Raw genomic sequence first — 19,775 nt, 5'->3', positions numbered from 1 at the left:
AAGTGAATGATGGTCTAAAGTCGTAATGCCGATTACTGCTGAGATTCTCACACCAATGTGGCGAGGAGGGGGGGGAAATAAAAATCCCTGTAGGGTAGTTTAAAGTCGGCGTGAGTAGTGTGTAATCTACCCAACAGGATTGATCCAGGTCAGGCATTAAAGGCTAAAATGGATTAAACAAAAGACATTCCCCTTGTAACAAGAAGGAAAAACTTCAAAGGTGGGATTTGTTCTTGTTATGACAAAGGAAGTGGATTTACCAAGTGCCTGGGGGCACACCCCTCCGCGGCTTTCAATTTGCTCGAGTTGCTATGAAGAAACAGGACAAAATGCGTGGGGGTTTTCGCCGCGCGCTTCGGCGCTGCCGGAGCCCTCCCCGGGGTAAGAACGTTGGGTTAAGAGGATCGGCTTGGCACTGCTTTTTCTTGTTTTGTTTTGTTCGCTCTTTAAGGGGAAAAAAGAAGAAAAATAGAAGGGGGGGGCAACAAAAGGAGGGGAGAAAGGGAGGGTTGGTGGCACGTCAGAGAGAAACGTGATGGTTGAGGGTGGCAGGAATGGGTGGGACAAGCGTGGCAGAGATGAGATGGGATGGGAAATGGGACCTTCAAAGCAAAGAAAGACCAGGTTGTCCCAGACAGGGGTGAACAGCTGTGTGAGGGCTGGAAAAGGGGCCGGTCCTGCCTTAAATACCAGTCACCAGCTGTATGGAGATGCCTTTTTCCTCCTGCTCCTCACTGGTCACACCACGGCCAATGTTGGTGCAGGTTGTCCCTGGTCAGTGGAAATGCAGCTGTAGGCACGTTCCCAGTCCTGCACGTCTGGGGAGGAAAGAGGACCTTCAGGCCAACAAATCTCACCAGGTGAGCATTACAGCCACTCGCTTTTATGAGACTTGCACCCTGCCGTGGGGGGATTATTGGTTTCTTCTTGTTCTTGAACCCACTCCAGAGCAAAGCTAATTCTCCTCCCTGGCTGAGAAAAAGGCACAGTGGCAGTAGGCATGGTGGCAGCAGGGCATGGTGGCAACAAGTCATGGTGGCAGGAGCCCTGCTGCCTACAACACTGCTCCCTTCATCTTCTCTAGGTCCTGCTACCACCGCAGAGGACCTGCTGTGACTCTGGCACCAAAAACCCACGTCACTTGCTGAGGAAACCCATAACACCCCAAACTTTTCCCAGCACTGTGCTTCCACAAAGCCCCAAATGCACCTTTGTGGCTGGTGCATCCAGGTCTGGAGCATCTCAAGCTGGCCTGGGCTGAGCTCCTGGGCGATCCTGCAAAGGTGCTGCGTGGTGGGACCATGGTGGATCCCATGGTCTCTGATACGTCTCGTGGCTGGGATCCAAACTACAGCACAAAGGAGGCTCTTTGAAACCAAACTTCTATCATTTTTAACTATTTCTTTAAGGGAACAAGACCTTGGGTCTAGCCTGTGTGATTACAGCTGGGTTAAGTTATATGTGTCCATGTGCCTCTGTGTGTGTACAAGTTTTCCACATTAAATTAGGCAATTAGGCAATTGGGTCCAAGCTGACATCAAGAGAAGAGGTCCCCAGGTTTGCACAGTGACAGGCCTATGGCAATTAAATGCGACATGCTCAATTATCGAAATGTGAAAGCATCTTTGGGAAACTCCATCTCCATCCATGCACGTTCTCTATATTAACCTACAGAGCTGAGCTACAACTCATTTATTTGTGGACCGAGAGGAAGGACTTCTTATCTTTCAATGCCTGATGGCCATAATTAGGCTTATTATCGTACACAGGCCTTGGAAGCACATTGCAAAAGGCTGTCTCTGAACATGAGCTGCTTTTCACCAAGTGTCAAGCTGAGGAGCTGGGAGTGAGCGGACTTGTCTCTGCAGGGCCTTCTGCTTGGGCTCAGCATCCTCCTGATGAGATCTTCTTGGGCCGAAAGCAGGAGGGACCATCTCACCACTAGCAGGGAAGGACACTGGAGAACCAATTAGGACTCATAAATGGCAAATAAGGATGCTGACAGTTACCACAGAGCATCTTTCCCTTTTTTGCAGTACAGTTATTTTCACAGAGCATGCCCAAATCCCTTTAAACACAAGTGTAAATGGTTTCTGCTGAGATCCTGTCCCAGCAAGTGCCCCATCACAAACCTGTCAGTAGAAGAGGGAGGTGGCAGAGGTCTGCAGAGCCTTGAGCGGTGGGGATGATGGAGAAGAGTACAGCGTTTCATTTTGCTTCATAAAGCCAAGGCTAGCAGGCTAGTGCATAATTTCCAAGAAGCTGTAGGAAGCCCTTCATCGCAGGACACATGATGAAATTGTGGACCTCTTCACTGCAGGAGCCCCTGCAGATCCATAGGACCACCTCTGGCTGGAAGCAGTTGTGTGGCAGAGCAGTGGAGGTGAGGAAAAGATGTGAAGGTACCACTCCATGCTTAACTTCTTCTGACTGTCAGGGCTGTGGGGTGAGGTGGGCTCTGGGGCAGGGCAGTGAGGCTGCTCTGGTCCTTCTCTGACACCGCTGCCCGGACAGCTTTGGCTTATTGCACCTGTAGTTAATAATGTCTGTGCAAAGCTTTAAAGACAGTCCCATTTAATGGTAAATAATTGATCTCTATTTGAATGAGTTGTTGAGTCATTCCCGCTGCAGGTTGTCCAGCTCTATCACTCTCATCGCTTTTTTTCGCTTCCTGATATCTAGATATTTTCCTAATATCTAACGTAAATCTCCCTTGCCTCAACTTGAGGCCATTTCCTCTTGTCCTATCTCCAGCCACCTGACAGAAGAGACCAAGATGGGCTGTTCCAGGCTGCTCTGTGCCTCAGTTTCCCCTCTCTAAAGTGGGGATGCTGCTGTGTGGTTCTCCTCCCTGTCTTCTCTGAGCAGAGGGGCAAGGACTGGCACCCCACAGCCCATTAACCTCCTCCCATGCCCTCTCTCTGCAACACCTTATATTTTGGGGTCTTTTTATGGGGGTCTCAATTTTATGCTAAGGTCCTGGAAGTGTTTTGCATCTCGTGGCAGGGCAGTGGGCATGTAGAGAACCACATCAGCCCCAAACACGTCCCAGATGGTCCCTCCTCATTCCCAGCCCACTTGGTCATTAAAAATCTCCACTTAAAGCACATATTGCACAACTTCTTTTTTTGCTTTATCTCAGCACCCATCAACACACTGGCATTCCTGTGGGTGTCCCCGAGGGCTGGCAACTCCTCCATCCTCCGTGGCTCTCCCACCTCCTGCTCCCTCTTGGGCTTCAAAATGCCGCTGGGTTTTGTTCGGGTTTTAGCAAATACCTTCTCACCTTGATTTGTTTCTTTTTTGCCTTCCTATTTTCTGCTCCCTTGGAACGGGCTTATGCACTCTGAGAACTTGGCAAGCTTGAAAAAGATAAGCACAAGTTTGCTGGCTCCGCAGGTGAGCTTTCTGCGCAGGGTTCAGCAAGGACCCCTTGCACGCAGGGAAAAAAAATTGCCTGATTATGCTCTACCACCGCCAAAGCTCTTGTTTGCACCAGGTATTCAGTGCAGTCAACTTTAAAAAGGGGGAAAAAAATACAAAAAAATCGAGCAAAGCAAAGGAGGCATGGAGTTCATATGACATGGGGCAGTGGGGGAAGAATGGTGGTATTGGTGGTGGTGCTAAAGGAGCAGTAAGACAGGGATGCTGGGCACCACGGGGCAGAGGGTGGGGAGATAATTCCCTGTGGCAGGAATATGCCATCTGCAGAAACCCATTTGTGTTGCTTTTATAGGAACCGAGGTGGTATAACTACATTCGCTAGCAAATAATTTAAATATTGCCAGTCACGTCACATTGTGGTTGTTTGGAAATAATTATATCCATATCACAGACAGTAAATAATAGATGTGCTTTCACTAACATTTTATTCATGTTCTGTTTTAATATGGCAAACTTAGAAGTAATTTAATCTCCCAGTAAATTGAACTGGTAGGGGGTTCTTCACACAGAAGATTGCAAGTTATTAATTCCAGGCAGTCTTCATCTTGTACAATTAGTCACTGTTTGCAGCTGGAAATGTTTTATTAATTTTCCATAGCAGTTGATTTTCCACAGTTTTCTCAGTTTAAATTAAGCAGTAAGAGCCGCTGTTTCTTCTTAAATAAATTTCCTTTCCACAAAAATACATGCCTCTGGCTATGTCAATTTTCCCATTTGATTAAAGTGCCAGCAGGCAATTAATAACTTAATGCATTTTAAAGTACTTTTGGAAAAGTAATTTGAATAGCCAAACTTGTATATTTGAATTGATTGTTGCAGAAGATTTAACACACGTTCTTAAATCACAGAACCTTGTAAAGGACAAATGAAGAGTTGCAGAAGACGAAGGCACTGTCCGACACCGTTTCCTAAATACAGAGGGATCCTCTGAAGCTCGTCCTCTTCTGGGATTGTCACCCTGATCCTGGGAGAGGGGTTCAGCCTTGGTTTGTCTGGATTCCAGGCACAGCGTTGCAAGAGAAGGGACTTGCCGTGTTGGCTGAACTCTCTGGAGATGAGGTCCTTGGGAAGCCCTGAGGAAGGCAACTGCTCTGGTGAATAATTGTCACGTCTTCACTGTGTGGCCTGGGACATTCCCAGTCCCAGCACGGGCTCCCACTGCCACCAGGCACCTGCTGTCAGGTGGATCCCAGAGGGCCCTTATGGTGATTCAGACCTAACGTCCTTGCTCGTGTCCATATGTTCATCCCCATGCCCATGTCCGTGCCCATGCCCGTGCTCATGCTCATACCCATACCCATACCCATTCTCATGTCTACCCATGGTCAACGCAGCGCAGAGGCAGGGCTCAGCAGGACCACCTCCTGTGAATCCAACCCTTCCCTTGCACAGAAACCAAAACTAAGGCTAGCAGGGACCTCAAAAAGCCACCTAATCCATCCCTGGCCCTCAGGTGGGATCAGCAATCTCTAAACCAGACAGATGTTTGTCTAACTGACTCCTAATGACCTCCTGTGAGACCCCACCACCTCCCCCGGCCATCTACTCAGGCTTTGCTGCCCTCATAATTAACTCTGTCGCAGCCGTACCTTCCTTTGGGTGCGTCTCCCCACGAAGCTTGTGAGCAGCTCACGCCAGCGTGGTCGTGTGTGCCGAGGTCACTACGGGCGGGCGAGCAGGGTGTTTCGGTTCTCACACCTGACACCGTGATCCAGCAAAGCACTTAAGCACCCTCATAAATATAACCAGATAAACAACCCCTTTGAGTCGATGGCTTGCCTTAAAGCATGCGCTTAAGGACTTTGTTGGATTGGATTTGAAATGCTTTAGCCCTCGTCTTTATCTGCCTTAAAATCAGTCTCGGAACAGGACTGCCTTATATTCAGTTGTTATTTCTTTTAAGACACCAGCAATTCTATCACATTTCTTCCTTTTGCAGAAGTTGACGAATGTTCTCATATCGCCCAGCTGTGAGGAGCCGTGGGCACCACAAAAGATAACCAGGAATTTCATCTGATGCATCCACTATCTGGAAAGAGATTATTTTTCTTGATGCTGAGCTGACTTTTCTGACCATCTCAGTGTAGATTTGGAGTCAAGTGTGGGGTCCCAGGAGGGAAAAGGAGGGGTGATTCATGTTGCGGCTATCAGTGTTTCACACATCTGAGAGTGTGGCGTGCCCCAGCTGAGAACTTCAATTCACTTAGTGCAAGATGAAATGGCAGCTGTGTTGGATTGATAAAACAATAATAATCGTGATGAAATAATAGGCTTAATGCCAGCTATTGCTGTTTAGCCAAAAGGTCATTTTGACAGATGTAACTTTTATCAGGAAGCATCAAAATATCAGATTTGTTTTTGAGTTTTTGAGGAGAGGGCACTGAGAAGACAAAGTGGGGATGTTGAACATGCCAGGACTTTTCTGGGCTCTGGCATTTGGCTGGAAGCAGCTTATGGTCTGCAAACGGCAGGTCCTCAGCTCCGGGGACATCGTGGCCAGAGCTCTGCTGTGACCAGCACCAGGCTCTGCTGCCCTGGCTGAGAAACTCACCCACAAATCACGTCCCTTTGGCTGAACTCTTAGGGTTTTTATTTTTCTCTCATCTCCTGAAACTGTGGGCAGGTTTCTGATTCCTGCACCAGAAAATACCTTCCTGCCTTGTCTTGGAAACCCGACGCAACATTGCTTTGGTTCCCACCTGCCCTTGGTGGCCTGTCTGGTCCCCATGTGCTGCCTCAGCTCTCCAGGGACTGCACAAGTTATGCCAACACAGACCGTTCTGCCTTTCCTCCCTGGACCAGCTTAGTGCCCATCCTAAGGATGATGGGGCTAAACTATATATACATACATGACAAAAATGGTTGTATAGCTCTGCTCCTTGCCCAGGGCTGTGTCAGAAGACATGTTGATTGGGAAGACTAAGTCTTTAATTGTGTGTCTCCCTTCTGCTGGTGGCTTTGCTGGATCTCCACCTCTCTGCTTTCCCACCAGAGCCTGTCCTTGCCCTCCACTGCAACCCTCAATTTGCCCAGAGGGTCTCACATCCCTCCCGGAGGAGGGACCCTGCTCATCCCGCTGCCGGGGCACTCTGTCTGGGCTCTCTATCCTTCCTTGCTGCCCCATGGGCTGTTCTTTTCCCCTCCTCTGAAGGTCAGAGCGGTGTCCTTGAACCTGCCCTTGCACGTGCATCCTCACTGCCATGGGTACCGTGTCCAGGGATGTCACCGTTGGCTTCTCCACATCATGACAGCTTGCACCCAGACACGCTCTGTCAGCCTCAAGCTCCACATTTCGGAAGCTCCCAGGGTCCCCCGGCATCCCAGGGCCAGAGTTTGGGGTCTCCCCGCTCCTGCTTGCTCAAACTGCCGCCTCCCTGCCACTGCGGGTGGTTTCTAGCTTGCTGGGTGTGCACCTGCAAGCAGACCCCAGTTAAAACCAGTGCACCCCAGTTCAGCAAGGGGAGAAGCGGACTTGCTTTATTTTTTGTTTTGCGAGCGAGAGGTGCTTTCCAGCACAAGCCAAAAGTGGGTCTTCTCTTGGCTTTGCCAGCTGAAGTGCGGGACTGCGCTATTTGCAGCCGAGAAGCTGCTCTCCCACCGCTCCTGGATCAAATGCAAGCAGGAGCCGTGGGAGGCCAGCCCATCTCTAACCGCGTGAATCAATCTGAAGGAAAGAGACAAAATCCCCAAATCTCAAAATAATGAAAACAAAGATATCCAAGTAATAAAATCTGCAAGAAGCACAAAGACGATGTAACTCAGATCTCAGCTGGCTCAAAGAAAGTGTCTATTAACAAGGGATTAGCGGGAGGGAAGTACACAACCAGTCAATAGGAAGTGAAAATACACCGCACAGTCGCCTAATATCACAGGCCAACGCAGGGTTAGGATGAAGGCTGTGTTGGGCGAGTTAGAATAAGAGCTACTCCAGAAATCTAGCAAATAAAAAAACAAGCGCTGCAAAGCCTGCCTTTGCTGTGGCGCCTGGTTTTTAAGAAACCTTGAAGACTCGTAGCTCTCAGTCAAAGAAAAAGCATCTCGTTCTTTCACTCTGCATACTTATGCGCATCCCTCACGTGCTGCACTTCACCGTTACACCTGAGAAATAGAGATTTTTTTCTTGTCTTGGGGCTTGTGTATTTCCTTTCACTGCCAGGTCTGGTCTAGACTCGGACCTTCCAGATGCCCTGGTATCGACCTCCCTGGTAACACAAATAGGAATAAAAAATGAGTAAGATTGATTATGTTCTCCCCACGGCCATTTTCCAGCTAGTCTGAATGGGTCCAAAACTCTTCTTTCCCTAAATTTCATGAAAATCAGTTATTCTATGAAAAGCACTGATGGATTGTGGAGTATTTCTTAAAAAGCAGGGCAGGAGAAAGCGATGTGTAATTAAATATGCAGAGAGCGTAGCATGTGTGGGTGATACATTCATTTGGAGTAATACACACACTTGCACTTCCATCGTTATTTAGAGATTAAACCTGTGCAGCTCCTCAGTGCTCACGTCTGCCCGAAGCCCCCGTGGACTGCAGCAGGCGTTGGGGTCCCTTCTGAAGCCACGAAGCATTAAACCCCATCCCAAAAGTCATGTGTGGCTCTACTCTTAAATGAGTTTTCACAAGCCAAGCCTTGTTTTAGTAACTCAACGTTTTAATTGGTCTGTGCTAAGAGGATGGGGGGGAGAGGCTGGGTGGTACCCAACACCCGGCCGCGGTGATTCACAGCCCCTCGGGGGGGTTAGCCCAGCTGCATCGGAAACAGGGCCAGGTTCTAAATAGGGGCTTAATCTGAGTTAAAATTAAATGGGCTTAATCTGGGCTTAATCTGAAATAATACCTCCGGTGTTTCGGATGTATCGGCGCTGCCTCAAATGGTCGGCAGTACCAGCCGCCGTCCTTCGCGAGCCCTGGGTGGTGCTGCCGGGCAAGCTGGTGGTGCAAGCAGCATCCTGCTGCCTCCTGCAAACATATCTGGGTCTCCGTGGCCACCAGCAGTCGTAGGTGATCTTGCTCTCAACCTGGCCGTGATCTGTAGACTGGAGACCTCTGAGTGCAATATATAGAAATTTGTGAATTTGCAAGTTTGTGAACGCCCTCCCAGACCTGCCCACAACTCTGCTATTTCTAAGTGGAGTCAGTGAAAGTCCCAGACCAGTGCAGACGCAGTTGTAGGTACCACATGGCTGTGGGTCCAGCACCCGGAGGTGTGCTGGACGTGGCACACACTGACTGTCAGGGTCCCCCTCCGGGCAGCGGTCCCCATTGCTGTCACAGGCAAACGCAGCCCTGGGGCAAAGGCTGAGGTCTAGTAGCCCATCCTGCTGGATGCAGGTGAAACCCTCTGCCCAAGTCTGGAAGAAAAGAAAAATGCAATGGGTACAACAGGGAGAATAGAAAGGATGTGTGACAGACCTCAGTGGCAGGGTCACACCGGTGACCCAAGCTAAACAGGACCCTGGCGATGCTCAGCCAGGCACTGGGATCAGATACATGCACTTGAAATATGAGTAGTAAAAGTAGCAAAAGGATGTTTCAGGAGCAGATGAGGGGCTCCCATCACCAAAGTCCACATTAAGCCCTGGTCAGCACTTCCCTTGACAAGCACAAAGGGACGTCTCCGCCAAGGAGTAAGCAAAGGAGGGAGAAAGGGACAGGCAGGACACGGCAGCTGGCTGCGGAGCACACGCATTCCTCCATGCCTCTGGGGACAGGATGAGGCAGAGGATAAGACATGGAAAGTGAGCAGATAGATGCAAATCCCGGTGCTAGCTCTGACCCTGAATACGGGAGCTGAACTCTCAGATTTCCATTTGCTTTGAGACAGAGGAGTTGTGCTAACCTTATCTAATATTTCTCACCCATCACCGCCCAAGCCTGCCCTTAAGGTGTGCCACTTCCCCATCCACCGCCAGGCCAACGGCCCAAACCCACTGAAGTCAAAAGGAAAGCTTTTAGCTGACTTACAGCTGCCTTTGGCTGCAGCTGCGGGGAGAAAGCAATGTATAGTTGAGCCCTTTTTCACCCTAATGCCATCTCAGCACCCATCAGAGGCATCAGCAGGTCCCGCTAAAGACCTTTTCCAGCTCTCCAGATGTCCACCAGCGAAGGAAGGTAGTGTTCCCGAAGTTGTGTCCCCATTACCAGAAGATCAGGGCACCTCCAGCTCTGAGTTATGCTTTGTTTCTGCTAGCTGGGTTTGCAAATTTAAAACAAATGTGGTTCCCAGGACGTGCGCCCTAAATCCTGCTCTGGCTTGACAGATTTAGGTAAGCATTGGTCCAAGTGGCATCATGCTTCTCTGACAACAGCTCCCGTGTTGGGAGAGAAGTTATACGGCTTTGCTTTCCTTTTTGCCTGGCGATTGGCGTGCAAACACCCGCTCCCTGGAAAATAATGTATATTGTCTCGAGGATTTATGTATTGCCAGCTGCAATTTGTGAGATTCTGCAAGCTCTGCTGGTAGCTTTGTATACTGGAGGTTTCATTTTAGTGTCATCAGCCACATATTATGACTGCAAGGGGTGCCTGTCTTTAATCTCATTTTTGAAGGAATTAATGTTATTAGTTTTGATGAATTAATGGTATTTAGGTGTGCAAGGTTAGCATGAATTAATGTCCACCTATTTCTGTTGTGTGGCTGACTATTGTAAAAGGACTCTGGTAAGCAATCTTTACACAGTCTCTTTTTTTTTCCTCTTCATTCTTTTGTAATGCTCTTTCAGGAGCTTAAAAATAATGTTTGGGATTTTTTTCTTTCTTTTTAAGTAAAAAGAAATATTGAAGATTTTCCCCTGGGTACAGCTGACATTAACTTAGCCACTGCTGAGTCACAGAAGGCTAACAAGCATTTGGGAGCCCAACCAAAAAGCTCTGCTTTGTGGATGCTGCAGGTATAGGAATAATTCATGGCACAGTTCAGCTTTCTGGGGAGGTCTCTCTGCTGAGAATTGCAGCTTTAGTGGCTGATGGAAAAGCACCAAGCAAGAGAGAAGTTGCAGGGCCCCTGCCACCTCCAAAGTGGGTCGCAGGGCTGCGAGGCCACGCGGGACCTGCTGCCACACAGAGCCAGGGTCCATAATCCTCTTTATTTGCTGCTCACTTTCTGCTTAAACCACCTTGTTTTCCTCCCACTGCTCTGATCAGAATCAGCCAGCCCTGATTGCAAAACTTCATTTCTCCAGGCTGATTCATGATCAGCTGAACCTGGTGTGTTTGGCGTCCACGCTGTCCCTCAGATCAAGGACACCTAATGTTTACCTGGGTTTAGACGCAATCGTAGACCCCTGGCATTTTTTTTTTCCTGGTTTGTGTCAGTCCAGCTCCTTTCATCTCTTCTCACAAGAAAGATCTCCAAACCTGATGCTGCTCCCTGTGCCTTGTGCTCTTGGAGGGGGTTATGCACACACTTGAGGTCCCCCGCAAGGGGAAGGGTGCTCCAGGAGGACGTGCGCAGGCTACGAGGCAAGAACGTACATCTCGTAGTGCCACCAACACCGTTCACCTCAACACCCATCTCTGCACCCACAGAAGGGCACCCGTGAGATGTGCGTATGAGAAAAATGAGGATGTTGTGTTTGCTGTAGGATGAGGCTGAGCACGGACAGATGGTCCTATCGAAGCGTGGGGTGGATTCATCTTGGTCAGCTCAAGCTGGCGTGGCTTCCCCATGATGCTGGTGAGGAAAGATGGGCTCTTCGAGGAGATGTCACATCCCAGCCACCTTGAGCCCCACTCAGAATGGCAGGAGATGCTCTCCAGTGATGTTTCTCTCTGTCCAGGAGAGGAAATCTGTACTTTTAACAAAAAACGGACCCTTAATTCCCATATAGCTCAAATTAAGTGACATCCATCCTGTATGTCTGCCTGGATGGAGACAGTAGAAAGCCTGGCAAAGGCCAATACCAGCAACTGATTTGATTCTCATGAATGGCTCCCTGGATAGCTAGTGTGCTTCTTCCACTTGTTTGAGATGATTCTCTAGATTAACAACACTTTTGTGGCGGGGAAAAAAATTCAGCACAAATATTGCATACTTCATGTCCAAATGGTTGTGACAGGTCATGTTTTGAATTTCTGTGTGTGGGCTGAGAAGGCTTAACTTTGAAATGGGTGGACAATCTGTTGAAGGTCATCTTTGCCACTCCAGCCCCAGCATCCTTCAAAAGCAAGGACAGATGGATCTGTCTGCCTCTTTGCCCATCCTGCAGAGACCTTGGCGTGGGCATTTTACAAGGTTACTGGGGAAAGATTAGACTGGTCTAGTAAGTCTGTCCTCTTAGAAGGTGGCTCAGCGCAGAGGTTTCTGGTACCAGCTTTGTACTTCTGAGTACAAACACCCTTTTCTGAAAACAGGCAGCAATATTAACTTCCAATTCTTGAGGAATAATTCTACCAGCAAAATAATTTTCTGCAATAAAATAAGCACAAAATTGACTTCTCAATAGATGTGCCATAAACACCAAGGCCAGATATTTAACATTATTTTAAACATGACATTGGTATATACAAAAATACTCCCGAGTGCTCTAGCCTTGTATTTGTTCCAAGTTCAGTGCCTCACACAAGGTAAAGCAGGCATCTACTGTAGTTCCCAGTGAAAACATGTTGAGTAACTGACTCAGCCCTTGTGGCAACCAGCAAAGTCCCTGCGACAGGACCAAGGGCAGCCGGTGAAGCACCCCGATAGCCTGTGCTTGTAGCTGCTGTAAGTACAGACATCCCCCGGGAGGTGAAGATGCTGCACAGAGCAAAGGGGGAAGCAGGTGGGCTGATGGATGGTAACAGTGGTAGGTCAGGTTTCATGGAGATGCTCTTGGTGAGCTCTAAGGCCATCAGGTTTTATTTGTAGTGTCTCCAACCCTTCAAGCTAGAAAAACCTCTTGAGCCAGATTCCACCACTCTCCAAACACGAGATTAGCTTCAAAGCCACATGGTTTTTTTTTTTTAACTTGTCTTCGCTTGTCTCAGTTTTTGGAGTACATTTACATCAAGCTTTCAAGCTATTGTCAACACACCTGGGGAATAAGAACATTGATCATTAAAAACCCTGAGACTCCTCTGCCTTCCCTTGGCCCCAGTGACCAGGGACTTGCTCTGTCCTGAGATACTTGATAAGATCTAAGAGCTGGCAGCGTTATCTAGGTGGAGGGAGCTTTTTATTGACGATTTTGTTTCTTTCCTAGTGAGGAGTCTCCAGGAACAGGCAGGGAACGTCTGTACTGCTGGAGGGATCCAGGTTTTATTGTGCTTGCTTGTACGAAATGGCATGTTGTCTGGTGACAACTAAAGAGCCTTATCCAAAATTGGGTTTGCTACAGTGTGCTGGCTAAAAAAAAATGAACACAAAATATCTGAAACCCTTTACTAGGGAAGCACCTGTATTATGTGATAGGCTTCTTTCTCTCATATAGGTATATTTAGGAATAAGTAAAAGTCTGTGTAAAACTGCCTTGAGCTGTTCTTTAAGTTAATTATCACTTCTTTTGGTACTATGAATGGCTGTTCAATGACACTGTCAGCGAGTGGAATGAACCAAATTACTTTAATTATGGAGTAATTGCACAGAGTGATGGTAATTAAATCTTGATCAGTTTAAGTGAGTGAATTAATTGCTCCAACTTGGAATGCACACCGCAGCAAGAGGAGTTGTTTTGTAGTTTAATTAACACCAACCACTAAATTCTTATCATATCTAAAATGCAGACAATTAATGAGTTTGATTCTGCTCTCACCTTAATAGGAACTAGGACAGAACGCATGCTGAGAAAGGTAGCTGTGGTAGCAAAATGACAGAAAACTTAATATTCCTGTCAGTTGTGGAGATATATTAGTTATACTCTCTGCTTTGCCTTCCAGTGAAATGTGCAAATAGAAATATTTCCATATAATTAGCTTCTGGCCCCATTTTGTTTCAATACTCACTGATCTGCTAAACAGGAGACATTGCCAAATTTGTTAATGTTTTAAACTTCAGCTGCCTGTGTTTTCAGGTGATTTTTAGCCTCTTCTCCTTGTATTGTCCAGCGTGCGGCTCCCAAGCTTGATAAACGAGCTGCCTCCTTCCTTATGTCATGTGCAAACGAGTTGCCATAATTTAGTCGTGTAACGGTCACACAGATCGCTCCTTAATGGCATGTCCACCTTCTATCCCACCTGACAGCCTTCCAGAATTGCCTCCTCTCACGGGTAGTGTCTTTGCTTTTCTTTTCACTCCTACCATGGTAGGGGCAGATGGGGAAGACCTTCCAAGTAGGAAAGATAAGTTAGGGAGTTGGGTCATGAAAACTGGTAGGATCCAGGTGTCTACCGGAGGAGGCCGTGGTCATGGAAAGCGAGCAACATGGTGAGGACACTTCTGAAGGACCACAAGCGAAGGGAGAATTGGCCCTGGGGACAACGCAGCGCTTGAGGCCACTGCCACGCTCCTGGGAGGTACAGTGCAGCCATGGGGCTGCCTCTCTGGTAGGTCCCAGTGGTGCCACCCCAGAGACCTCCAGGCTGGTGAATGTACTGTCCAGAGAGCCCAGTGCAAGTCTTGCCTCCTACATACCAGCCGCAGGCTCGGCGGGATGGCAGTGACGTAGCCAGCCTCCCTGTTTACAGCACCTGGTCCTGACACACTACCGATCCAGGGGACAAGGTGTTAACACGTCTCCTCCTGCACAAGGCCATGCAGACCCTGCTGGGTCAGTACAAGGCGTACACAGTTCCTGACTCTCCCCTTTATATGGAGGTCAAAACAAAAACTTATTATCTTACACCCACCTCCTTGCACAGGGCATGGGGTCACCCTGCCCTTGGCAGAGGGATCTCCCTTCCTCCCCATCCCTCTTGGCCATTTGGGGGGCAGTTTGTCCTGTGCCACCACCTTGGCCTCCTGGAGGTCAGTCGTATATCAGTCACGGTTTCCATCAGGCTACTCTGATTAATGCTTTAGCCAAGTCTTTACAGGATTATACGCACTAATCGATGCAACAGCCAGGAAGCCAAACCGAACCAGCGGCAAGCAAAGAAAGGCTAAACACAAACTGCGTGAGGAATTCAAGAGCTGGTCCTTGAGTAAGAGGGTGATATTTCAAGGCACTTACCTACACTGCAATGAAATCATATTTTAATCAGTTCCTCTCTATGTCCTGTAAATTAAAATGGTGTGGATTAAAGGGCTCAAATATGGCCAAGCTGTTGCTGGTCTTCCCAGAAGGGCCAAGTGCTGAGTTTTCCCTTCCACACACCCACTCCTGTGCCCTTGGCTGCCCAGGAGCCAGGCATGGTTTTATCCATCATTATTTAACCCCTTAATTTCCCTATGGATGGGCAATATGTTCCCTCGGGGCATCTCACCACCAGCTTAGCCCCACTCTGCCTGCTTACGGATGGGATGCTCTGTTGTGAGGATGACAAGTCCCACCATGCCCCCGCTTCATGCCTTTGCTGTGAAGCCCTTGCTGAAATAAATGAGACATAAAGCTGTTGTCTGCCCTTGTCCTGCTCTCCTAAGGGAAATCTTCACTCCATTTGGGCTGTGTGGGAATAGGGGAGACCTTGCTGAAGGATCAGAGGGACTTAGAGGTTGTGACATTGTCTCTGGTGCCAGGAATCCCAAAAGAGACGCAAGCCGAAAATGAAACCCACGGTTGCTTGCCACACTGGTGACGCTGCTCAAGAGACACTTTAAAGAAGAAGGGAGTTTCCAGCAGATGATGCGACTACAGGTTCAGAGCAGTGAATTTCAGCTTATGTCATGGAGTAGGTAAGAGAAGGGGGTGAAAAGTCCCTGGAATGATACCAAATGAGGCACTTGGCTTAAGGTGCTTTTAAATGGTAAAGTATCTGTCATGAACACCTGTCTGAGCCACCTACACATGCACAGAGAGACAGCTACATCTTTCACTAACAGCACGTGGAGGTGCTCATTTACTCTGCAGAGAAGCCGGTGGAGGTGTGACCCTGCGCTGGAGCTGCCATCTGTGAGTTCATACCCATCACCGTCTCACCAGAGCACTGCTGATGGGTACTGACCGACACCTCGGAGGGCAGCGGCCACAGAGGGAATGCCATCGCTTCAGTGGCACCAAGGCTCAAGAGGGTTTCAAGTATTTCATGGGAAATTGCACCCATGAAGTCTCTGAATTTGGCCAAACGTGATAAATTTTCAAATACAGAAAAGCATACTCTGGTGTGACCAGTGACGCTGCCCAGCTGGCAATGCCAGACCAGCCACTGCCCCGAAATCGTGAGCTCCGATTTCTGTTTTCCACGTCTTGTTCTGACCTTGGTAGTGTTCCCCCACTCCTTCCACATCCCCACTCAGCTGCATGTCTTGGACACAGGCACAGCTACAAGAACTAATTCCCTGCTGAGTGATATCTCCTCTGATTTGAACTGCCATCAGCTCATGGCACGACACCATCTTTTGGAAATGAAAGAAAGAATCTGCCGAATTAGAGGTATTTCTCCATCCATTTGTAAGATTTCATGGAGTTAATTCAAATTCATGGCTCCTGTGCCTGCCATGACCAAATCATAGCCTTATAGATGGCCAAGGAATTCCCATTTGTAGGGATTTTTGATCCCCCGAGGCGTGCCCAGCTTCTGCTAAGGACACAAGCCACATAAGGGGTTTAAAGAGCAGCTCCCTCCTGCTCTGTACCACTGTCACACTCACAAAACCATTTTCATTTGTTTCAAAGCGTTGTCTTACTGTTTTACCAAAATAACATGGCCATGCGATGGCTGGGGCTCACTATCCAGCATCCTAGCTTTTTCTTTTACTTTTTTTTCTTCCTTCTTTAGTTACTTTGCTCATGAACTGGTGCATGATGTTTGACAGGGTTAACAGCCATGTCCTGAGGATACCTGAAGGTAAAAGTTTTTTTTCTGGAAACTGAACCTCCTGGGTGAAAGGTCCTGCTGTTTGGTTTTGGTGGTACTAGACTAGTTGGCCAAAGGACTTGTAGCAGCCCAAGGTTGCTAGGTTGAAAACGGCATCAGCAACTTATTTCCATACCGGCAAGTGTTGCCTAAATTGTATGACAGGGTGCGAAATGCCAAATCACTTTGTTCCACATTTCCCTGGAACTGAACAAAAGCCAAACTTTTGACACTTACTCTTATCTATCTGTCCCTTCCTCCAATACTCTGCACCGCTATTTCTTCTCTAGGCTTTACAGAGCGTATTAAAGCCCTGAATGAAGCAGGCTGTGCCAGACTGGGTGGACCTTCATCCCCTTCGCTGCACCCATGCAGCTTCTGGCCCCAACCATGCGCATGGAGAGCCACCTCCCTGTGCTTTTGCATAATGCTTGTGTAGGGATGGGACAGCAGGATCCTAAGAAAGAGAAAGCCAAGGAGACATCCTGAATCCCCTGAGTCCCAGCACAGCTTGCAGCCACACGAGCAACCGCTTTGCCTTTCCTCTCAAGGCACCACCTTCATTTTGGCAATGGAGAAGAGGCCACACGGCCACGCACGTAGCACCACGTAGCCCCCATGCTGCCAGTATCCCTGCGCTGCACTCAGGGACTTGTGCCACATACCAGCTACCTTTGGGCACCTGCCTGAAAGACCGGTCGCAACGTATGCCACTGGAAGGACGGAGAAGGAGGGGAATTGCTTGTTTCCATCATAGGGAGGGTCTGGACCCACTTGGACCACCCCCCATTGCTTTTCTGTGGGTGGCCCCAGCCATTCAGTGCCCTCCCTACACCTCCTGCCTGGCTCTCGGAGGGTGTCAGCCCTCTCCAACGCCATCAAGGTAAGCATGACCGTGAGTGACTTGTAGTGATGGTGCAAAGATTTGAACGCACGCCCTCGCCGGCGTCTCAGCGATGCAGACCTCCTCCAGGACCCTTGCTATAAGGAACAGCACATAAATTCTGCTAATCTCATGCAGCCATAGAGAGCTTTTCCTTCATTTGCTGAATGTATGAAATCCATATGTCATCAATCTCCTTCTGGTGGCTGGAGCCTGTTTATGAAGCTTAAATCTCTGGCATGTGGCTGGGAGCACGGGGGCCAAGTCCCGGTGCCTGCCAGCACAAGCTTCCACCTCCTGCTTCTCCCGCTGCCCTCTCCTCTCCCTCCCTTGGCAGCCGGCACCCCTCACAGCGACTCTTGGTTCCATTTTAGGGGAACCAAATGGTTCCTGTTTTAAACAGGGTGCTGGTGGAGCAGCCCAGAAGATAGGCTGTTGGAGCAAGGAGGAGGCAGAGCTGGGCAGCTGGCTGCGTGCCTTCCCCCTGGGAGGACCATCACCCCGGCTCTGGGCTCCAGAGCCTGCTTTCTGAATCGCCTGCCAGCCCCCCCCAAGCCCCCAGATAAGCAATTAAATGAGTTGCAGCAAGGTCAGCTGCCTGGCCTCCATCAGCGTCGGAGAGCTGAAGCTGCTTAAAAATGATGGTTTTGCCAAATTTGTGGGTCCTGTGCAAAAAACAGCCCTTTGTGGATATTGTCTTTGCTTCAGCGCCTGGTTTGGGCTTTCCAAATTGCTCTCCAGAGGTTGGGCAAAGGAAATGGGTAAAGGGGACTGGTTTTGGAAACAACCCAGCCCGCCACAGTGGGAACGTGTGGCTGAGGAGGTCCTGCGGTTGGCAAGGAGGAGGCTGGCAGAGGCTGAGCCTGATGGAGACGCGACAGACCCGTTGGTCAGGACCGGGGTGCCAAGAATGCTGTCCCACCACCACCACTGCCAAACCATCCCCGAGCGCCGGTGCTGCCCGGGCACAAAGCAGATGTGTGGGGGGAGCCTGGAGGGAGATGGGGAATGCCGCCACGGAGAGGTACGCAAGAAGGGGGAACGGGAATGAAGCCGAGGAACGGCACGTGGACGGGATGGGGGGAGAATTCACGCGGGGTCAGAGCCCTTCTCCCTTTATCTTTGGGAGATTTGGGTAGCTTACTTTTTATTTTAGTCCCTTACGACACATTTACATAAAGCTGCTTTGCGCTGAGTGCTTCTTAGTGCTGGTCTCTGTTCTATTTAAACATAAATGTTTTAAAGTGCACAGATAGGTTTTTAACAGGAAAAAATTGCATGTGAATTACATTTATTTCTTGTTTACCCACACAGCTCCAGCCGACACTTATCAACAGATTAACTTTCACTAAACTTTCTATGTAATATGTTTTAAAAACCCACTTGAAGTACAGATTCTATTAGTTCCTGACCTTATGTTTTAAGAGGAAGAAAGTGGCTTTACACTCCATGAAATGTGTTAATGCATGGATAGAAGCCCTCTTATCCTCCTGCTTACATTAGGTCCAATCAGGAGAATGGATTATGTTTTTAATAATCTGACATTAGTATTAAAAGTAATATTTAAGGCATTAGTCTCCGTAACTAGTGCAGCGCGTTCAGAGCTTTCTCTTTGTGTGTGTGCGCGCACGGCTGCATTAAAACATATGTTTACGAAACAATGCATTAGCCCAAACTGCCCAAATATATGGAGATAAATTGGGGCAGCAGATTACTGCTGACATCACTTTTTCAATTAGAGGCAGAGGGAAGATTTGATGGCCATTTTAAAACTGATTATGGACGGCAGGGATTAGAGGCTGTTAGAAACAGGAGGTCTTACTCTCCTCCCAGCCTCGGCCTCTTGGAGCTCCATCGACTTCAGGAGTGGATGCTGCTTTATGGGGTGGAATAAGGCTAGTGTTGCTGGTGGTACTGGTCATGGGCATGGATCACCTGTTATACATAGGGCTGGACCACTCTCCCTGTCTTAGTCCTTCAGAAACATTTCACGGGACGGGGGGGGTGGGAAATCTGGAGTCTCCATCCCTAAAGCAAATGCTTTAGTGGAAAGCCAAGTCTTCCCGGCTGGTCTGGGAATTGGGGAACCCCTCCGGTCTGGACCTTCTGTTGGGCTCTTTGTTATTGTCGCTGTCTCCACGCATGGTTTGAGGGACATTTAAGTCATCTCATGCCCTAATGTCCCCTGGAAAAGACAAAAGGGAGCTGGAAAAGAAAGAGGGAACATCACGAAGAGAAAGTGGTGTGTGGGGCCATCACAACGCAGAGGAGTAAACTAGGATCTGCCACCCCAGCCAAATTTCTCCAGCATTTAATTCCCTTCACTCAGGACCACTCACCTTACTTCTAGGTGTAGTTTATCTAATTGCAGCTTTTAGCACTTCAGGCTCACTTCGTCTTTGTCCGCTCAATTAATCACCCTTCCAGCATCAGAAATCTTCTCCTCATGGGGTACTTACCGACCACGGTCAAGTTACCGCCTACCCTCCTCTCTGCTAAGCTGTAGATTGCTAAATGGAACTGTGAAGGGGTTTTTTGCACCCCTACTGGTGCTTACAGCAATTTTTAGACCTCT

General features: G+C 48.7%; 1 long non-coding RNA gene across 4 annotated transcripts; it reads left to right on the top strand.

Annotated features, from left to right (window-relative positions):
* Nucleotides 1-114: 114 nt before the first annotated feature.
* Nucleotides 115-8,096, top strand: LOC128140105 (uncharacterized). 4 transcript variants are annotated; one of them, XR_008234622.1, is made up of 5 exons: nucleotides 115-381; nucleotides 1,085-2,383; nucleotides 3,363-3,399; nucleotides 4,293-4,626; nucleotides 5,384-8,096. It is a non-coding gene; the product is annotated as an uncharacterized LOC128140105 (long non-coding RNA). The 4 variants fall into 4 exon arrangements; XR_008234623.1 differs by having other exon boundaries at nucleotides 765-2,383; XR_008234621.1 differs by lacking the exons at nucleotides 115-381; nucleotides 1,085-2,383 and having other exon boundaries at nucleotides 2,442-3,399; nucleotides 4,293-4,538.
* Nucleotides 8,097-19,775: the final 11,679 nt, after the last annotated feature.

This window comes from Harpia harpyja, chromosome 3, assembly GCF_026419915.1.
Source record: "Harpia harpyja isolate bHarHar1 chromosome 3, bHarHar1 primary haplotype, whole genome shotgun sequence".
Lineage (NCBI taxonomy): Eukaryota > Metazoa > Chordata > Aves > Accipitriformes > Accipitridae > Harpia > Harpia harpyja.
This window is presented reverse-complemented; position numbering and strand designations above follow the sequence as displayed.